The 19,114-nt window shown below is 42.6% G+C and overlaps 1 long non-coding RNA gene across 1 annotated transcript; it reads right to left on the reverse strand.

The window, feature by feature from the left end:
- Nucleotides 1–5,287: 5,287 nt before the first annotated feature.
- On the reverse strand, nucleotides 5,288–18,760 carry LOC119503610. The gene is made up of 4 exons (XR_005210355.1): nucleotides 18,469–18,760; nucleotides 15,878–15,882; nucleotides 10,778–10,782; nucleotides 5,288–5,319 (listed from the first exon to the last, which is right to left on the reverse strand). It is a non-coding gene; the product is annotated as an uncharacterized LOC119503610 (long non-coding RNA).
- Between the last annotated feature and the right edge of the window lie 354 nt (nucleotides 18,761–19,114).

Below are 19,114 nucleotides of genomic sequence, written 5' to 3' on the forward strand. Positions count from 1 at the left end.
AATTAATTTAATTTTTGAGTAATTTATTTTTGGTTTTGGCAGGTTCTGTCCTCCATAGAATTTTGGTTAAGACCGTGTATTTGTAAAATTACCTGAAGCATTACTCTATTCCTCTGGACTTATATTTGCATTGCATGAGTCTTTTCTCCGCCACTCGGAAACTCTTGGAGTTCTAGGAAAAGCTATTAGTGAGGGCACTTACTTACATATTTATGCTGGTACTGCAAAAACAGAAAAAAAATGGCACAGACCCAGCAACCAAAAACTTTAATGTATCCGCTTAACAAACCGGAGGGCAAAAAAACATGGCAGGTGAAATCACAACGTCTTTTGCTTCAATAAATAAGTAATGTGACATTTCAGGTTGTGTTATTTCTGACAGAGCTGAGAGGGATTGGGGGAAATGACTCCAGCTTTTCTCATTTAAAAAAGTCATAGTTCATTTTAGTGTAAGAAAATGTGAGAATACTTTATTCCCTAATAACTCTGCTCCTGCTACTGACATTTTTGTTGAAACGTGGACACCATTATTCCACCCTTCTGTGCATAAAGTATAGTGAGACCGATTTAAACATGCACTTGGAAGTGACAAAATCCCTACGTGAATATAACTTAGACAGACAAATCATTTTTCTTCAGTAGCATTTGCTCAAGTTCTCCATACTAACACTTTGGCACGCACTATCTTGATTTTAATAGAAAAGCATTATTCTTAAATGCTTAATATGACCTCCACTAATGCCGTTCGCCTTGCTTAGAGGCCTTTTTCACCATAATAACACTACTTTAGGAGCAACAGAAGTCAGACGCCGGCTGGTGGTACCACGATTTTGCACTCGGCGGCTCACGTTGCCGCAGTTTCACAAGCGTGTCGGACAACTACGATGGTCTTCAAGTAACGTAAAAACGTGAAAGGCTCTCCCTAGAGCCAGTGTTTTGGTTTGTCCGTTCTGGGCTACTGTAGAAACTAGGCGGACTCCGTGAAGATCACCCGCTCCCTATGTAGATATGAAGGGCTCATTCTAAGCTAACGAAAACACAACGATTCTAACTTTCAGGTGATTATACACTAATGAAAACATAGTTATGAATATTGTATTACATTCCTACTAATAGATCCACCGAAATGTTACACGCTGTTCCTTTAATCTACATTTTTATACGTATAAAAGGGTCAATAAAGGGACAGTACATTTGTTATGGGAATACTATTGTTTGCTAACACTAACAATATATTGCCATGCCAATACTTTAGAGATATCTGTCTGCATGGGGACTATTTCTTTGGTAGAAAGGAGTTCCATTCACAGCAAAGTCTTTGGATTAGGACATTGTCTCTGAAGGTGCACATTGCTGTTGAATCTTTTTGATTTAATGTTTCAGTGTTGTGAGCACCACAAACAAAATGTCAGCAGACGTCTCACAGATGGATATCTCACAACCTGGGCAAATAATACTCTATGAAACTATGTGTATGGAAAGGAAGGTGAGAAACCATGTGATCCTTTAACACTGAATCAAATGAGTAATGTTAAAAGGGGACGCTAGCATTTCTACAAACAAAAATTTACACCATCAGAATAACTGGAAATATGCTTTAATATACTTTAAATAAATACACATAGGGGCTTTAAGTACTACAATGACCCACTCCATTATTAATAGACGAAAACTGCACACACAAGGAGATATAGACTAGTATATTCCTTCATACCGCCCCGTTAAAATGGGTCTACAACACAATGAAATTTTCACTCAATCTACGCATGGCGCAACAGCTCTGCCCGAGAGCGTAACCGTCTCCCACAGCCACTTTACTGTTTGCTTACTGATGACACAGAACCAGGGTTGAATGCAAACTGCTACCTGAGCGATCTCCCAGAGGTAACACTGGATATAAAAACCTAACGAGCCACGGGGCATTATGTGAAGATATATATGTGTCCATAAACACCTATTGGCTTTTCATTTGGGTCCGATGAATGCGACCGGGCACCATAAATCAATACGGTGGGTATATCTTTAGCAGGAGAGTGTAGAGCACTTACATCAGAGCGTGAAGGAGAGAGGGGAAGCCCCTCAGTGTAAAGCATGTTCTACATAAATCACACACAAGTGCACACCACCACACACACATAGACATACTGACAAAACAATGATAACAACCCTCAGAGAAAAATCAGAACACCGATGAAAATAACGAATGAAGTCCTTGAGTGTGAGTAAACAGATCCGGCCCTTCCTCTGCGTCCTGGTCTCCAAAGCGGCCTACTTACTTTCAGCACAAATCACACCACTCATACAGTCATATCAGACTATATCAGTCTTTAAACTTATAAACCAATGTTTGGGATACTGGCCAGGTAGTCAGCTTTATGATGTAACGTACAGCATTCACTAAGAGATGTGCATTGGGTGTGGGGCTAAAGAAGCATGCACTATGTTGAGTTATAGTAGGTGACTGGTAGGTGATAAGAAACTCTATAAAACTAATACTATTATTATTATATAGCAAATATTATAAAGCCATTTACAATTTGTGTCTGTTTTGATTTTGGAGTGGTGAGGAGCTGTGGGGGGTGGGCATACAAAAAATCAGGTAATGCAATCTGTAGTTCAAACAAACAGCGAGCCGGCAAAGTCATACGTCGTCCGGCGAGGGCCTTAGGGTGCTGGCAACATGGTGGGAAGCTCAACATTGTGAATTTGCATATACTACTGTGGGCGCGTGGCTATGTTGTGATTGACAGGTCACTACCACGATGTTGTCTGTGTTTTTGTCTGACAACTTTAATCCTTTCACAGTGTGTTTCCAGCTCATGAAAGTTAATTATAACCTTTTTGGTCGCCTAAAAATGTCTTATTCAGCTTTGGTTGTACTTAGTTGAACTTATGGTTGCAAATAACCGACATGGAGACGGACAAAAACCAAGGCGGCAATGGCCAAAAACCAAGATGGAGATGGTCAAAAACCATGATGGAGATGGCCAAAAACCAAGACGGAGATGGTCAAAAACCAAGACCTTGATGGTCAAAAACCAAGACGGAGACGACCAAAAGCCAAGATGGAGACGGACAAAAACCAAGATGGAGATGGCCAAAAACTAAGACAGCGACGGCCAAAAATCAAGATGGAGATGGTCAAAAACCAAGACGGAGATGGTCAAAAACCAAGACGGAGACGACCAAAAGCCAAGATGGAGACGGACAAAAACCAAGATGGAGATGGCCAAAAACTAAGACAGCGACGGCCAAAAACCAAGATGGAGATGGTCAAAAACCAAGATGGAGATGGTCAAAAACCAAGATGGAGATGGTCAAAAACCAAGACGGAGATGGTCAAAAACCAAGACGGAGATGACCAAAAGCCAAGATGGAGACGGACAAAAACCAAGATGGAGATGGCCAAAAAATAAGACAGCGACGGCCAAAAACCAAGATGGAGATGGTCAAAAACCAAGATGGAGATGGACAAAAACCAAGATGGAGACGGACAAAAACCAAGATGGAGACGGACAAAAACCAAGATGGAGATGGCCAAAAACCAAGACGGAGACGGTCAAAAACCAAGACGGAGACAGTCAAAAACCAAGACGGAGACGACCAAAAGCCAAGACGGAGACGGACAAAAACCAAGATGGAGACGGACAAAAACCAAGACGGAGATGGTCAAAAACCGAGACTTTGATGGTCAAAAACCAAGACGGAGACGGCCAAAAACCAAGACGGAGACAGCCAAAAAGCAAGATCCAGACGGCCAAAATGTCAAACTCAAGGCTTGAAAACGGCAGTCCACGAACCAATGGGTGACGTCACGGTGATTACGTCCACTTCTTATACAAAGTCTATGGTTCAGCCTCTCCTTACCCAAAACAGGTGGACTGTCACAGCCCAACCCCTCTGGTGGCTCAGTAAAACAGCAACATCAAACATGGCTCACAGCCCATTTGATATGTCAAACCACGGTCTCTCCTGCCTCTCGCTGCTGAATAGCGTCTAGAAAGCACAAATGCTATCAATAATCTCTGAAACCAATAGAGGATTTAGCGCTCTAGTAATTAGAAATGCATTTAGGCCTTCAAAGGCTGGCTGCAGGTGGAGATCAGAGGCCTTTCATACCCATTAAAGCTCCGTAGAGAAATGTCAGGAGTGCTGAGATCCCCCCCCCCCCTCTTCACCTGCTTTTACCTTCAGGGCATTTATAAAAATACAGCCGTAACTCATCCCACATTCAGTTTTTAATGATTGTAAATGATATACCTCTCTTCACAGTGCCTTTTCAAAGCCGCTATTCTTTTAAGGTAAAATAGAGGAGTAAAGGAGAGGAGAGAAATCCTCCCTTTGAGCTTCCTTTCAGGGTTCCCTTTGATCGAGGTCTGTGGGTGTGCGTGGCATGCAGACGCGTATGTGTGTGTGTTCGTGTAAACAGTAAACAAAAACACCATGTTCCCAAGAGCCAAAGATGTGTGATCAAGTACAACCCTCTGAGGTATATGAGAGTGTGCACGTGTGTCGAAATGTGAGGCTCTTCCCAGCTAATGACAGACGCCCCAACTTGCAAACAAGAAAAGAGAAAAGTGCCGCCGCGCCACTGCCACCGCAGTCACCCAACTTTCCCTGCATCATTACCCGTTGCTTTGAATGTTTCATGCGCGCAGCGAATGCAGAGGAACACAATTCCATCACCTCTTCGCTCCACATATCACTAAAAATTATTCATGGGAATTCGTAATTATGTGAAGGAGACATTTGCCTGTTTCATAACACAAGAACAATATTCATGTTCTGACTTCCTGCAGCTGTCTACAGTTAACCACCGAGACCTGCGATCCCGACCAACTTTACTGTCTTTCAGAGGCTTTAGGTTTAGGTTCAGTTTTAGAGCTAGAGTGAAAGTAGATATCATATTAAACTAGAAAACCTGAGGAATCCACTGGTACCAACCATGTCATGCTAGTTTGTCCCAAAGGAGGATAAATAACGCTCCAAATTTAGGCTAAATTTTGACCTCTCTCTTGACCTCTGAAATCAAGATATGTGAATGAAAATGGGTTCTACAGGTACCCACGAGTCTTCCCTTTACAGACATGCCCACTTTATGATAATCACATGCAGTTTGGGGCAAAAACCATGACATTTTGGAATTCAGTATAAATGTGTTATTTGTGTCTATTCTAAAGATGGTGTATTTTAATATTTCTGCATTCTGGGGTCCCTAAACAGTCTTGGAATTATATAATTAGGCCTCTAGGATAATCACAGCCTCATGAAACGTTACAGCTACAAACTAAAGACCTAGGGCATTCAGAGGATGGATGGCTTTCCTAGGTAGATTGACAATAAGGGCGTTTTTGAGCAGTTTCAAGAACAGAAGTGCTCGCCATCCAATCACGGAAAAATGCAATTCTTGCAGAAATCTCCAAATGTCAAACGTTTTTTGACGCCAAATCACAGCATGGCTTTTTCTATAGTGTTCCTCAAGGTCTTGGTGACTTAATGTGGTATTTTAGAGGGATTATTGATCATTTTTATCAATTCTTGAGTGGTAAAAAATGGTTCAATATGGCACCAAATCTGTGTGACAAATGATGTCAACCCAAAAATTGCTGCAACAGCTTATGAGACATAATAAAGCATGGGAATGACCATCATATACTTCTATTGTAATGTTCTAAACCCTTATAGACTTTCACAATTTATATTAATTAATTAATTAATTCATGTTCATTTCTAATTTATGATTAGAGCACTCCACACACAGTGCTAAACTGCATCTCAAATTAATCTTCAGGTTCCCAGCTTTCAGATAATGTACACCACTTCTATGTGACATCTACTGCTGACCTGCTATCTCCCCCTAACCCAGCCCCGTAACCCCCTATAAAAGACAAAACCGGGTCTATTGTGGGTCTCAGAGAGTTAAAGAGCACATCCGAAATTTGGCTCACTCTCTTCACATTTCTGCATTGCCCCTCTAGCGCTCTGTTTGTCTTTCCACACCTGCGCGGCGAGGCTAAAGCTGTGTATGTTAACTGCATGTCTAATATGTACATGCTGTTTTGCATTCAGCCCATCGGCCGACCAACTCCACAACAGAAAAAAATCATGTCACACTAGGTAATTTAAAGCACAATGTTTTGTTTCTCACCTCGCTGCTCAGCTCATCATGCATGCATAAACAAAATCGTACACCTTGTGAATTTTTTGGGGGTGAGTCTTCGCTTACGCAGGCAAAGAGGCCATCAATCAAAGTCCCTGGGGAGTTTTTGTGTCTTTTCACATATCAGGAAACCCACCTGTCTTCGGTTGGTTTGGCAGGCTTGACCCCCCTCCTCACGTTGAGGTTACGAGGTCCTTCTTGAGTGTCGAGTCAGATTTGTCTGGTTTGGCCTTTAGTGAAAGCACGCACACGCATACACACAGACACAATGTAAACAATGCACCGCATGCCTGAATAAAACTACACTCGTACACAAGCCGAGGGGGAAGCGGAGGGTGAGGCCTCACGACTCAGACAACACCTGGATCAAGACAGCTGGCCTGATGAGGTCTGATGTGGCCTCGAGCGTCTGAAAGTCTGCATTGGCAATGGACTCGCTCAGCTACCTGCAGTGCTTCCTACAGTACTGAGGTCAGGCAGACCATCCAGCCTCAGCCAAGGCTGTACCTTAGATGAATTTTAAAGAAATCATTTTTTTTGTTGCATTGCTCTTGCAATGTTCTGTAGAGCTGTGTGCATTAAATCCCCCTCACCTTCTTCCTTCATCCTGCAACCAGCAGCTCTGTAAAGCTTACTTTATTGGAAAAGTCTCCAAGTAACTCTCAAACCAAAACTTTACTTTCCTCACTTTTGGTGACACATTGGAACAATAGCAGATGACTCGCTTGCTGATCGATATAATCAATGATTCAACATACGGCACAGCACTAATCAAATGATCAGTTTAAGGGGAACACGGGTCCTGAATGCACGCCTTCAATACGTTAAATTACATTGTGAATGCTTTCATCTCTTACGTCACTTCATTCAGCACATACCAATCGACCCTTCAAATGCTTTCAGCACTTACACTGAATTCACACCAGAGCAGCGGTGAAGTGCGGCCTGCGGCGAGCTGCCGTGCAATGTCTATGAAAAGCTGCAGCGGCCCCTCCTGAGCTCGGCGAGCTGCGGTCGTTTGATTCTGCGACGAAGTGCGGCCTGGAGGTAACCTGGCGTTACACGTCAAGTGACACTTCAACTGATCAGCTCATATTCATCAACTGACCCTTCAACTGCTTTCATTGCTTCTATCTGCTTTTAATGCTCTAGTCCAAATTACATTTAAAAGGTACAGTGTGTAGGATTTGGCGCCATCTAGTGATGTGGTTGCAGATTGCAACCAACTGAGTACCCCTCCACTCACTCCTTCCTTTCCAAGACTGCGCTAACATGAGTCGCCAAGTGCAAAACCGTGGTAACAGTGTTCACCTCACTCCGAGACCATCTTTACCATAATAACACTACTTTAGGAGCAACAGAAGTCAGACGCCGGCTGGCGGTACCACGGTTTTGCACTCTGCGGCTCACGTTACCGCAGTTTCACAAGCGTGTTGGAGAACTACGGTGGGCTTCAGGTAACGTAAAAACATGAAAGGCTCTCTCCAGAGCTGGTGTTTGGTTTGTCCGTTCTGGGCTCCTGTAGAAACATGGCGGAGCAACATGGCGGACTCTGTGAAGAGGACCCGCTCCCTATGTAGATATGAAGAGCTCATTCTAAGCTAACGAAAATACAACGAAATATTTGATTCCATTTCTGCTAATAGATCCCCCAAAATGTTACACACTGGCCCTTTAAAAAAACTTGATAACCCCACGGACTGTACATGCACACCTTACACGTCAACAAACGTGTATGGGCACCTAATGTAGCACAAACAGAACCATGTCAGCTGTCTGTGTGCATTTTTGGAAATATTCGCCCTTTTATACTTCGCCAAACACTTGAACTACTTTCACATCAGCTCATTTTAAGTACTTACACCTAAATGGACACTTCTTTTAGCGCTTAAATTTCACCTGCTTTCAGTGCTTACACTCAAAAGACACTTCAGCTGTTTTTAGTGCTTTCCCTTTGACTGACACAAAACTCCTTTATGTGCTTACACTTCAGCTGAAAAACACTTCCAGTGCTTCAACTGCTACTGACACTTCAACTGCTTAAAATGCTTCAACTTCAACTTCAACACCAAACATTTCACATGCAGAAGAATTACAATTGCACCGTGTGTTTACAACTGTATTTTTTGCGTAAACTTGCCTGCTCCCTACCTGATGAACATGAAATACGACAACTTCTTGATGTGACCGTGGCTTCCAACTAGATTTTCGGACCATTTTCTGCTCCATCCTCACTCTCATAAACTACAAGATCTAGTTTATAGGCGAAGATATGCCAGCTGCCCACACTTCGCCATACCCAATTGACCCCCATGCATATACCGGCCAGAAACACAGCACACTCCATCAAACGACTCAGTGATTCAGTCACCTCTAAACTTTAAGCAATTTTTTTTTTCCACACAACGATCAGACTCAACCCTGCGAGTTAAAGCACTGTGAATTCCATTAAGATATTCCACCCCCACCACCTTCTCCTCGTGATGTTGATTATGATATGAGCTGAGGAGTTAATAAGCGTATTAATTACCTGTGTAGGAGACAAACCAGCTCCCAGAGCGGGCCCACAAACCCTCCCCCCCCTCGCATCTCCCCTTCCTCCCACACACCAACCACGGACCGTCACCGTTGTGTTTAAATGAGCCATCATCGTCCGACTGTCTCCAAGGTCAGCTGAGGCTCTGCTGTTAGCACATAGGAAGTCCCTAAAGTCACTCAGTAATGAGAATAATTAGAATAATACAAGGTCAAGCAGCACGACAGAGGAACGGAACGGACAGAGGGACGTGGAAAGAGAGAGGGAATGGCGAGCAGAATGAAGTAGGAAACGAGAACACACACACACATACACAGACAGCACACGCAGTACGACAAGTCTTCAACCTGTCTGGACATCTCTGACAACACCTCGCTTGACGTGACTGTATGTCTGCAGCTCTCACCCGCACTCACACTCCGAGCAACAATGTGATATCTTCTCCAAATTTCAACTTAGATCTATCTGGCGTTTGGGCATGCCAGGGCAGAGGTGCCTTCTCGCAGCAATCTCCTGTGGAGGAAGCCAAAAGCGCAGTTGGAAAAGAAGAGCATCGGCTCAGTGTGTACAGCGCATACAGCCAGAGGTCAGTACAGGTCAGCACACAGGAGTAGCCCATAGTCCACATAACAAGCAGAACAAACAGCAGGGTTTCTATTTCTCAGCTGCAGACTTTCTCCTCTGAATGCTTATAGGAACTGGTGTACACCAGTGCTGTCATAATAGCAGAATTTTTACTTCCATCACCTGCAACAGGCAAGTTTTTTTTTATGTTTAACCCTTTGGTAATGTTACAAAAAGCTTGTAGTATCAAATCCAAATGAACTTACAGACATATAGTAGAGTCACTTCAGGTTTTGTCTTTTAGTCCTCTGGTCAGTTGACATAGAATGATCTATATCACTTTCGCTGATCGATTAAAACACCACACACTAACAGATTTCATTCATGAACAACAAGAGTCCCAACTAAAAAAAAAAAAAAGAAATCTCGCAAAATCTCTCACGATCAAACGTGCAAAAACATGGCGGACGACGGGCAGGATGAATTAGCGATGTTAGTTTTCGCACTACTTTGTCCTGAGAATTCACAAAGAGAAACTTCTTCAGTCAGCTTGGTTCTCAATCGGCTATAGTTCTTCGCTACGTGACTACGTCATCGGCTGTCCGGTCGGATATCTGATCTGTAAATATTAAACATGTTCAATATTAAATATATAAACCTCACACCACAGGAACATCTGGAAAGATAACCTTTAGAACCATCAAAAAATTTGGGCTTTGCTGACCATTGTCGGGAAGGGGGAATCAAGCCCACAATCGTTTTGATTCTTGTGTAGTGTGTGCCCGGCATTACAACTTTAACCCTTTCACAGTGTGTTTTCACTTCATGAAAGTTAATCATAACCTTTTTGTCACCTAAAAACATCTTATTCAGCATTGGGTTGTACTTATCTCCACCCTCTAGTGTCACTACTGGTTCCAACAAACCAAGACGGTGACGGCCAAAATGCCGAATTCGAGGCTTCAAAACGGCACCCCACAAACCAATGGGTGACGCCACGGTGACTGCTTCCACTTCTTATATACAGTCTATGTGCTTCCCCCTCGCTTAGAGACAGTTTTGCTCTGTTTAGGACCATCTCTCTACTCCAGGATGCTTCCCACTGAAGCTGAGCTGCACTTTATCGGAGGTGCTGAAGTACCATTTGTGTGGACAATAACGCCATTCAATGGTGAGCTTTATGCCTGATCAGAAGTCTTTTCTGTTAGTTTCAGTTTGGATTTTATAGCTCAGAGGATTGTACCGTGTCCTGCTGTCACCCAAAAGAACCACCAAGGTGCAGATTTTCCCCGAAACTGCTAAGAAAAACATCAAACAGAGCACAGCTGGGAGTCTGTGTTCCTTGGCCCTTTAAGCACAACACTTCCCCATTCCAATCCTGGCTCCAGTTTAGTCCACCAGTTTATTTGGACTTGGATTCAGTTGGGGACACACTGGATTGTTTGATGCTGAGACTCTTTTTATTTTAGCCGTTTGACCCCGACTGCTGCCGTCCTCTATCTGTCAACAGCCAGAACGCCAGCTCTGTGCATCCTCCTCCTCTTTTTCCGATCGATCTGTTTACGGCCTCTGGCGTTGACGTGGAATTTTGCTGCTTGTAGAAAAACATTTGGTGCAAACATAGAACATCTATGGAGGCCAAGTCAGTCCCTTACACCAGCCCAGAACGGCTGTTTTATTTCAACTTCATGAAGCAACTGAGGAATTAGAGGCAGGAAGAAGAATCGGCTCATGCACACTGGCTTTGGCGGTGTCAGCTACGAGCTTTTATCTCCAGGTTGTTGGTTTTTGTGCGTCTGCTGGATACGCTCAGTCTCATTTGCATTCATGCGACAGAGCAGCGGCCATAAAAGTGACATAGGCGGGAGCGTAACGTAATGGCCTTTTTTAAAGTAATAATGTACTGAGTGGGTATATTTATATGAATGTCGCAGAGTGTGTGATGGTAGAAGGGCAAGAGTTACAGTGGGAGTGTATGTGTGTGTGTGTGTGTGTGTGTGTGTGTGTGAGGTTTACTTTCCTGCTTCATGTGGCTGCTGCACATCATCAGTGAAGTGAAAGACAGCATTCTGGCATCTTTTACACTCCAATACACAGGAGAATAAATTCCCTCACAAGACCACCCTTTCCACCACACACACACACTCCCACACACACGCACTCAGAAGCAGCATCCGTCTAAAAAAAGCATAAACATTAGGCAGGAAGAAGTTGCTGAGAAGTGAAAAGCCGTCTAAGCTGTTGATCCTGTTTGCTGCTTTGAAATTTTCCAGGAAATCTTCCCTTTCAATCTTTTTCACTGAGGGATGAGCGCGTGGCGAAGGAGGCTGGCGGAGACGGAGTCTTATCTATCGCGGGGCAGAGTAGCACTCTCTGAAGCTCAGCACACTCAGGTACTTCATCTCGTGTGTCCTCTGCCAGTAAGCCTAAACCCTTATGAAACAGCGGGGCGGCGGGAACATGAAAATCAAATGAGGAAGTGACGTCTGGTAAGACAGAATCTGTGAGCGACACGCTAACGGGATACAAAGTGTCTTAACGTTGAGATATCTGGAGATTAGGCAGATTGCTTTTGTCAGGCTTTTGGTCGAACAAGTCCTCCAAGCGCAACGGTAAAACCGGTTGTCTGCCATGGCCTTCCATACATACCACAATGTTTATTGATCTGCCACCACTATAGTTAAGGTTAAAGTTTAGGCACTTAAAACTACTTGGTCAAGAGAAAAAATATGCGATTTGTAACGCAGGGATTTACAAACATTAAAGCTGAAGTAGGCGAGATTGGAGCAAATATGATTAAAAAAAGTTATTTCTATAAAACGGTCGCTATATTGTGACAGTTGTACATGAAACAGGCAACCTGAAAAAAATCATGTGCCCTTGTGTCCTCCGGTGTCCTCCGGTGAACCTAACGGCATCTGCAAGATTTCACAGACCGAAGGAAAGCAAGCAGTTAGAGCTGACCTGAGGTCTGCTGTCCGTCTGCTGTCTATGAGAGCCGGCTGTCAATCACTCGCGAACTCCAACCAAACGGTCGAACTAGGCCACGCTGATCAAATATGAATCAATATTATGTTACGTTAATGCCCATTTCTCTCCTCAGATGTTTTCAGAATCATCTTGTAGTGCACGGTTTAGCTGTAAAATGAGAAAGTTTGTGACGCTGCCGCCATTGTGAAATCTGGTGAAGGAACGCCAAGTTCCGGTCACATGACCGGAGCACAGCCAATAGGAACGCTCTCTCAATGAAATGACCTGCGATTGGTGAAAGTCTCCCGTCACGGGCTAGATTTTCTAAAGCCTGAAAACAGAGCCATGAGGAGGAGCAGAAGTCTAGTTATCTCTCAGAACACTTGAATTACAATATGCTGAAAGGTTATTATGGAATTTTTGCCCCATGATGCCAAAAGTATACTGCCTACTGCCACTTTAAGTGTTTGAACATGCGACCAATGCTGTTGTTTTTCTTGTTGTGTGACGTCAGTCTCTCTTGGTCTGAGTCTCAGGACTGAATGGGAAGATTTTGGAGAAGAAAAACAACTCTCCAGTCTCAGGAAATTTGCCCTTGAGCAAGGTACACCCCGCAGTTGCTTTTTCAAGCAGCCAGCAGTAGAACAGTGAGGTTGCACTGGACAGATCACTCTCTCAATGTGTGTTACTGTGTGAGAACGAAGCCGGGAACTGTTTGCAAAGTGCACACACGCACAGCAAAACCCTCCCCTAGATGAAACGAAGAAGGTTAAAAATATATGTGTAGCTGTCATTTGTGTCTTATTTGAACATTTGAGACGGCTGATGGTTTGGTATTTCAGTAACTAGAGGTTGGATTTCTTTCAACATGAAAGCCTTTTTTTTTTCCTCTCCTGCAACCCGACTGAGGGGGGAATGATGGTGGAAAGAGCAAAGTAAAGAGAAAAAGTTACGGGGGCCAGAGAGAAAGAGAGGAGAGAATGAAAAAAGAAAACACATATCTGCCTCGGAGGAGAAGCCTCCAAGGAGAGACGAGTTTTGCTTGCGTTATTTGAACCAGCCCATGCTCTTATGAGAAGTTGCTAGGTGCCGCTGAGGGATGCTCTGAATTATGGGAAGAAGAAGAAAAAAATGGTGAGATTGCACAGTCCTTTGTGGAAATTCGTATCTGCCTGGAAGAAGAAGGGGGACCGAGACCCTGACAGATTCAGGGCACAGTGTGTTGTAAGTGTATTTTCTTTTATTTGTCCTGCGAAATAGGACATGGTAAAAAATAAAGTTCCTACTCATCTAGTCTCGTGTCATTCTTTCAAGGGCAAATGACCTATTTGGCTGGTGCCGGGGCTTTATTTAAAACACACACACACACACACTGTATGGCCGCATGCTGTAAGAGAAATCAGAGCACTGGACTAGATGGAATTTTCTCTCCTATTCACACAGATTCTTCAGTCTGCTGCCAGTCTGAAGGTAACCTTTCCCTTCCTCCCTTTATCTTCGTCTGTGTAACACCTTCTCCCCACTCCATTTCTCACCTCCTTTCTCCCCGCCGCACAAAAGGACACCTCGCTAAAAGGTGAGCCTGCAATGAGATGAAATTTAATCAGACAAGAGGGGACACTTAATAGATCGCCGAAGGGGAAGAAATAAACACTTTTTCCCCCTCCGCTTTTAAAAGCGGCCCGGGTGACAGCCAACTCGACAGAAAACGCCCCTAATCAAAACATAACTGTAACTGTCCGCCACAGAGAAATAACCACCGGCAAATTGAATTGCATACTTTTCATGCCACTTGTGTCATCAAGTGTTTTGTGAGGCAACTGAAATAGCCGGGAAAATCGTTTACAGAGGCAGCCGATGGCCTGTGCAGTCAGCAAAAAAGGTGACGGGTCATGAATTCTGTTTTCCACGGGGAAAAAGAGGATGAAAAACACTTCTGAGGGAATGAATGATAGAAGAGCCACGTTGGTCTTAAAGCCTGACGCGGTCAAAACACACCGTGTGTGTGTGTGTGTGTGTGTGTGTGTGTGTGTGCAGGGTCTTGTGCACAGCGTTTCCAATGTGTATGTTTGTGTGACTGAAAGGTGCATTCAGGTTTGTATATATGAACATGTACAGATTTGAATGAAATTTTGTGGTTATTATGTGTGTGTGTGTGTGTGTGTGTGTGTTTGTGTGTAACCTACTAAACCACAGTAATCAAGCCCTCTCTGCTGGTCTTTCACCATCCTGCCCATCATGGTCTCCTTGAGAACTGGACAGAGAAGTCATTGAGTCATTAAATAAGAACAAAATACATTCAAAAGCCACATCTTAAAGGAACAGTAACGCCTTCTTTCCAAAAGTTCAATGAGTTGATTGATACCACTCTCATGGTCATCTGTGCAAAGCTGGAGCCAGGAGGTGATTGGCCTAGCTTAGATAGCTAGCTCAAGACTGAAAGCAGTGTTGCCAGATGTACGATAATTATCGTATTTGTACGATGCCCTCTGTACGATCAATAATGCCAAAAGTGCCGTAATGTAAGATAAATTTGACCATTTTGTGAAGCTTACAATTAGTATTTGGTTTTAGTCTGTGCTGTCTGATTTTAATTCAGTTCCATCTGTGTTTGCGCACCTCTTCTCACGCGACCTCTTTCCAGACAATCATGTGTAGGCTATGATATTGATGAACGTGACTCACGAGAACGGCTGTCGTTCTCTCTCCTCCCGCTCGACGCTCATTTGAGAGTTTGCACGACAGATAGCTTTGAATGCACCAGTAAGTATTTATTTATTTAGCTTATAGTGAACGTATAATGCTGACATTTTTTTTCCTGGCAACTGGAAAGTGCAGGCTCTGCTGCTCTCCATCATCTAACTATAAAGAAAGGAATATCTGTATGTCCTTCGCATTATCTGGAGAACTGCTCATCTGATCTATTTCACACTTGGCGGTGTATTGCTGGGGGTCCCAAGGACGTGCTGTGTCGAATTTGGTGCAATTTAAACCCCTGCCGCGTTCAATATTAATAAACTTTGAATAAACAATCGTCTGCAGCAGGTAGACACTCATTAAGTGCAGTTCACGTTTGCTGCTGCATGTACTACCATTACAACCAAACTCTTCTTCACTTCCCCGGAGTCACCGAGTGGTTTCCCGACACTGCTGCAGGCAGCACTTCCTTGGGGCCAAGCAATCAGACCACTCGGAACCGCCATGCGCTTGGAACAGGCACGAGGCCCCGACAACGCTACAAGCAATACCGGGAGGCTACCGGGGAGCCAAGCAATCAGCCCAATCCAAATGGGCACGCCACGAACGGGCACTGCACTGGTGCTACAAATGAAACCACACTGGAAACATGAGGATCAATCTCCTTCCATTTATAAAACTGTAACCTAATTGAACTTCAATTATATCTTAACTAAACAGAATTAAACAGAAAAATAGTTAAGATTGCCGCTTTTTTGCGCTGCAGAAATGAACCAAACATCCACATTGAAATGCAGTCGGTCTGTAGAATACAGAGTTTGCTTCAGGCTGTTAATTGTACCAGATGGTTCGTGTTTAACTGCAAAGCGACTCTTCATGGAGCGCCAGACAAGAGAAACACAGAGAGCTGTGCTAATTTGACTTGCAAATACGTCAGTGTGATTGGCGACACTTGCTGACACTCGTCATATTGTTTTATCCTGTAAACCAGTTGGAGTAGGTGAAAACAAATGTGAAGAAGAGTTTACTGCAAAAAACATTTTCACTTCAGTTTTCAAATTCTCAAACTTAAAAGTCATATGTAAACATAAAGCATGCAGGTTTAGACTTTTCCCTGACATTAGGAGCACCAGTTCAGCATTGTTTTTTAGACACAGCAGCTCCATCTGATTCTCAAAAATCAGCAGTGGACAATGTCTCCCTCATGTGTTATAAGGGACGAATAACAGGTATATAACAGTTCACTCATATATTTTGCATTCAATATGGATACAACCTCTAAAAGGGCATGATTAATCCTGCATACATATGAAAGAACACACACCTCTGCTTACACATTGATATACTCATTTAATTAATGGATTAAAACATTTGGAGTATCTCCAGACTTCAGCCTCAAGGCCAAACTTTCAACACGCAGCAGCTTTCTGAAGCAAATTCTACCATGTCGATGTAATTACATTACATCAGTCACCGTGTCTACGGGCAATAAAGCACTAATGTTTTTCTAAATGCCAATTTCCTGAGACAAGTTAATTTCACCTCTTTGCATGCTGCCAAGTCCTCTGCTCCATGCACACTGCTCAACTGAAAATCAATTAACAAGTTGGACAACATAAATATGAGAGTATATAATGATTTTCTGAGCACATTTGAGGAAATAGTTTCTCCGGAAATGCTTTTAGAGACCTCAATCTTTTAGCAACACATCCTGGTGGAGAAACGTTGCTTCTCTACAGCCAGCGATCAATTCAGAGGTCTGTCACTCTGTATTAACTCTAAAAAAAGTCCTAAAGGATTTTGAAGTGGCCATTTGTCACAAAAATCTAAATCAAACTTAAATCAAAGGGCCACTAATGCACCATGGGTGGTTTACGCAGGCAAAAGAGTCCATTGTCCATGCAAAATGTATGTGTTTCTGATGAGTTATTTAGCCAAAAAGCAAGCAAACGAACTCAAAGAAAACATGGATGTTGTTGCCTCTCTTGTTCTGGTAAATCTTCAATTTATGAAGAACAAAATAAATTAAAATACAATTAACGCAAAACTAAAAATTTAATATAAATAAAGTATCTAGAAAAATAAATAAAACAATACTACTTATTATTAATAAAACAACAACAAATAAATAGCTCCTACGGATTTGTTCAAAGGATACTAAAATTGATTGTTTAGATTCTGGAGATGAAATGTTGTGAAAGGTTTTGAGAATAGGTGTGTTCCTGCCACAAAACAAGGAAAAGATCCATAGCTGAATAGTTTCTGAAATTTGTTTCTCATTCTAATAACATTTAATATTTTTCTGTATCTGCTCGCTATTTCGTCATGACCTAACACCGTCTCTTCCTTCAGCTCAGCAGCTTCTTGACCTGGATCACTGGCCTGAATTTCACAGCCAGGGAATGAAATTGGCACCTCTCACCTGCCAAATACAGGGTATATGTTGGCTGTGGCAGGGAAAGATTTCAGGTCATCTGCCACCATGGCAGGTTCTTATTTAAAGAAATGCTATTTTCAACCCTCTGAGACCCACATTAGACCCGTTTTTGTCTTTTTTTTTTATGGGGGTACAGGGGGTCTTTAGGGGGAGATAGCAGGTCAGCAGTAGATGTCACATAGAAGTGGTGTACATCATCTGAAAGCTGGGAACCTGAAGATTAATTTGCAGCTCAGCACTTGTCAAGTTGTTGTAGTCATAAATCAGAATGAAACATGAATTAATAAAAACAAATTGTTAAAGTATAGCCATTAATTAATTGATAAATGTGACATAAATTGATATTTGTTTTAATTTGCTTCTTTATTTATTTATCTTTGTATTAAATGTATTTATGTATTTTTGTATTTATGTTTATTTATTCATTTATTTTCCATACCACATATCAATCAGGATGTAACCATAACCAAATATTTTATCAGCTCCATTATTCACCCAGTAATTCAGCCAACATACAGTATGTAGGAGAGGAAGTTTTGACGCATATCCCCTTAAAACTAAACCTAATGAATCCATTGGTACCAACCATGTCATACTGGCTTGTCCGGAAGGAGGCTAAATAACGCTACGAAGTTACCCTAAAAAGAGGAAAAACTGCCATGGCTATTTTCAAAGGGGTTCCTTGACCTCTGACTTCAAGATATATGAATGTAAATGGGTTCTATGGGTACCCACGAGTCTCCTCTTTACAGACATGCCCTCTTTATGATAATCACATGCAGTTTGGGGCAAAAAACATGCAGTTTTTTGAATGCCGTATAAATGTATTTTCGCCTATTCTAAAATTATGTGTTTGAATACTTCTGCATACTGGGGTCCCTAAACAGTCTTAGAATTACATTAATTGGGTATCACTGTAAAGATGAGACCGTTGTGGATCCAATGAGCCCAATTGTATTAATATGTGATGATGTTAGTCCCCATAGTAGTCATTTCATTGTAGTGAGACCATTTTTGTTTTAAACTTGACCTCACTGTATAAAATGACCTGTGGTGACCTCTAGGATAATCACAGCCTCATGAAACGTCACAGCCACAAACTACAGACCTAGAGCATTCACAGGATGGATGGCCTTCCTAGTTAGATTGACAATAAGGGGGTTTCTGAGCAGTTTCAAGAACAGAAGCGCTCGCCATCCAATCCCGGAAAAATGCAATTCTTGCAGGAATCTCAAAATGTCAAAAGATTTTGAAAGTAAATCACAGCAAGGCTTTTTCTACAGTGTTCCTCAAGGTGTTGGAGTCTTAATGTGGTATTTTGGAGGGATTATTGATCATTTTTATAAATTCTCGAGTGGTAAAAAATGGTTCAATTTAGAACCAAATCTGTGTAACAAATGGTGTAACAAATGCTTGACACAGTGCTGAGCTGCATCTCAAATGAATCTTCATGTTCCCAGCTTTCAGATGACGTGTGTCCCCCACCCCTACCCCTCTAAAAAAAGAGGGGGCGGAATGGTAAGGGGATATAATATTAGCTGGAAGTCTTTGCTAAACCTTGAAGTTACAGCATCGCTCACCTCTGTTAACAGACATCATCTTCAGTGACCCTGAACGTCTGCTCTTCCAGATATGATCACACAGCGCCGGCACTATTCCTGAGATGAGAACTGAATGCATTAGAAAACACTGACGCTTTCACTACAGAATAAATTTTAAAAAAGCCATTTGGTCTAGCATGAAACTAATT

Source organism: Sebastes umbrosus, chromosome 15 (genome assembly GCF_015220745.1).
Source record: "Sebastes umbrosus isolate fSebUmb1 chromosome 15, fSebUmb1.pri, whole genome shotgun sequence".
NCBI classification, from domain to species: domain Eukaryota; kingdom Metazoa; phylum Chordata; class Actinopteri; order Perciformes; family Sebastidae; genus Sebastes; species Sebastes umbrosus.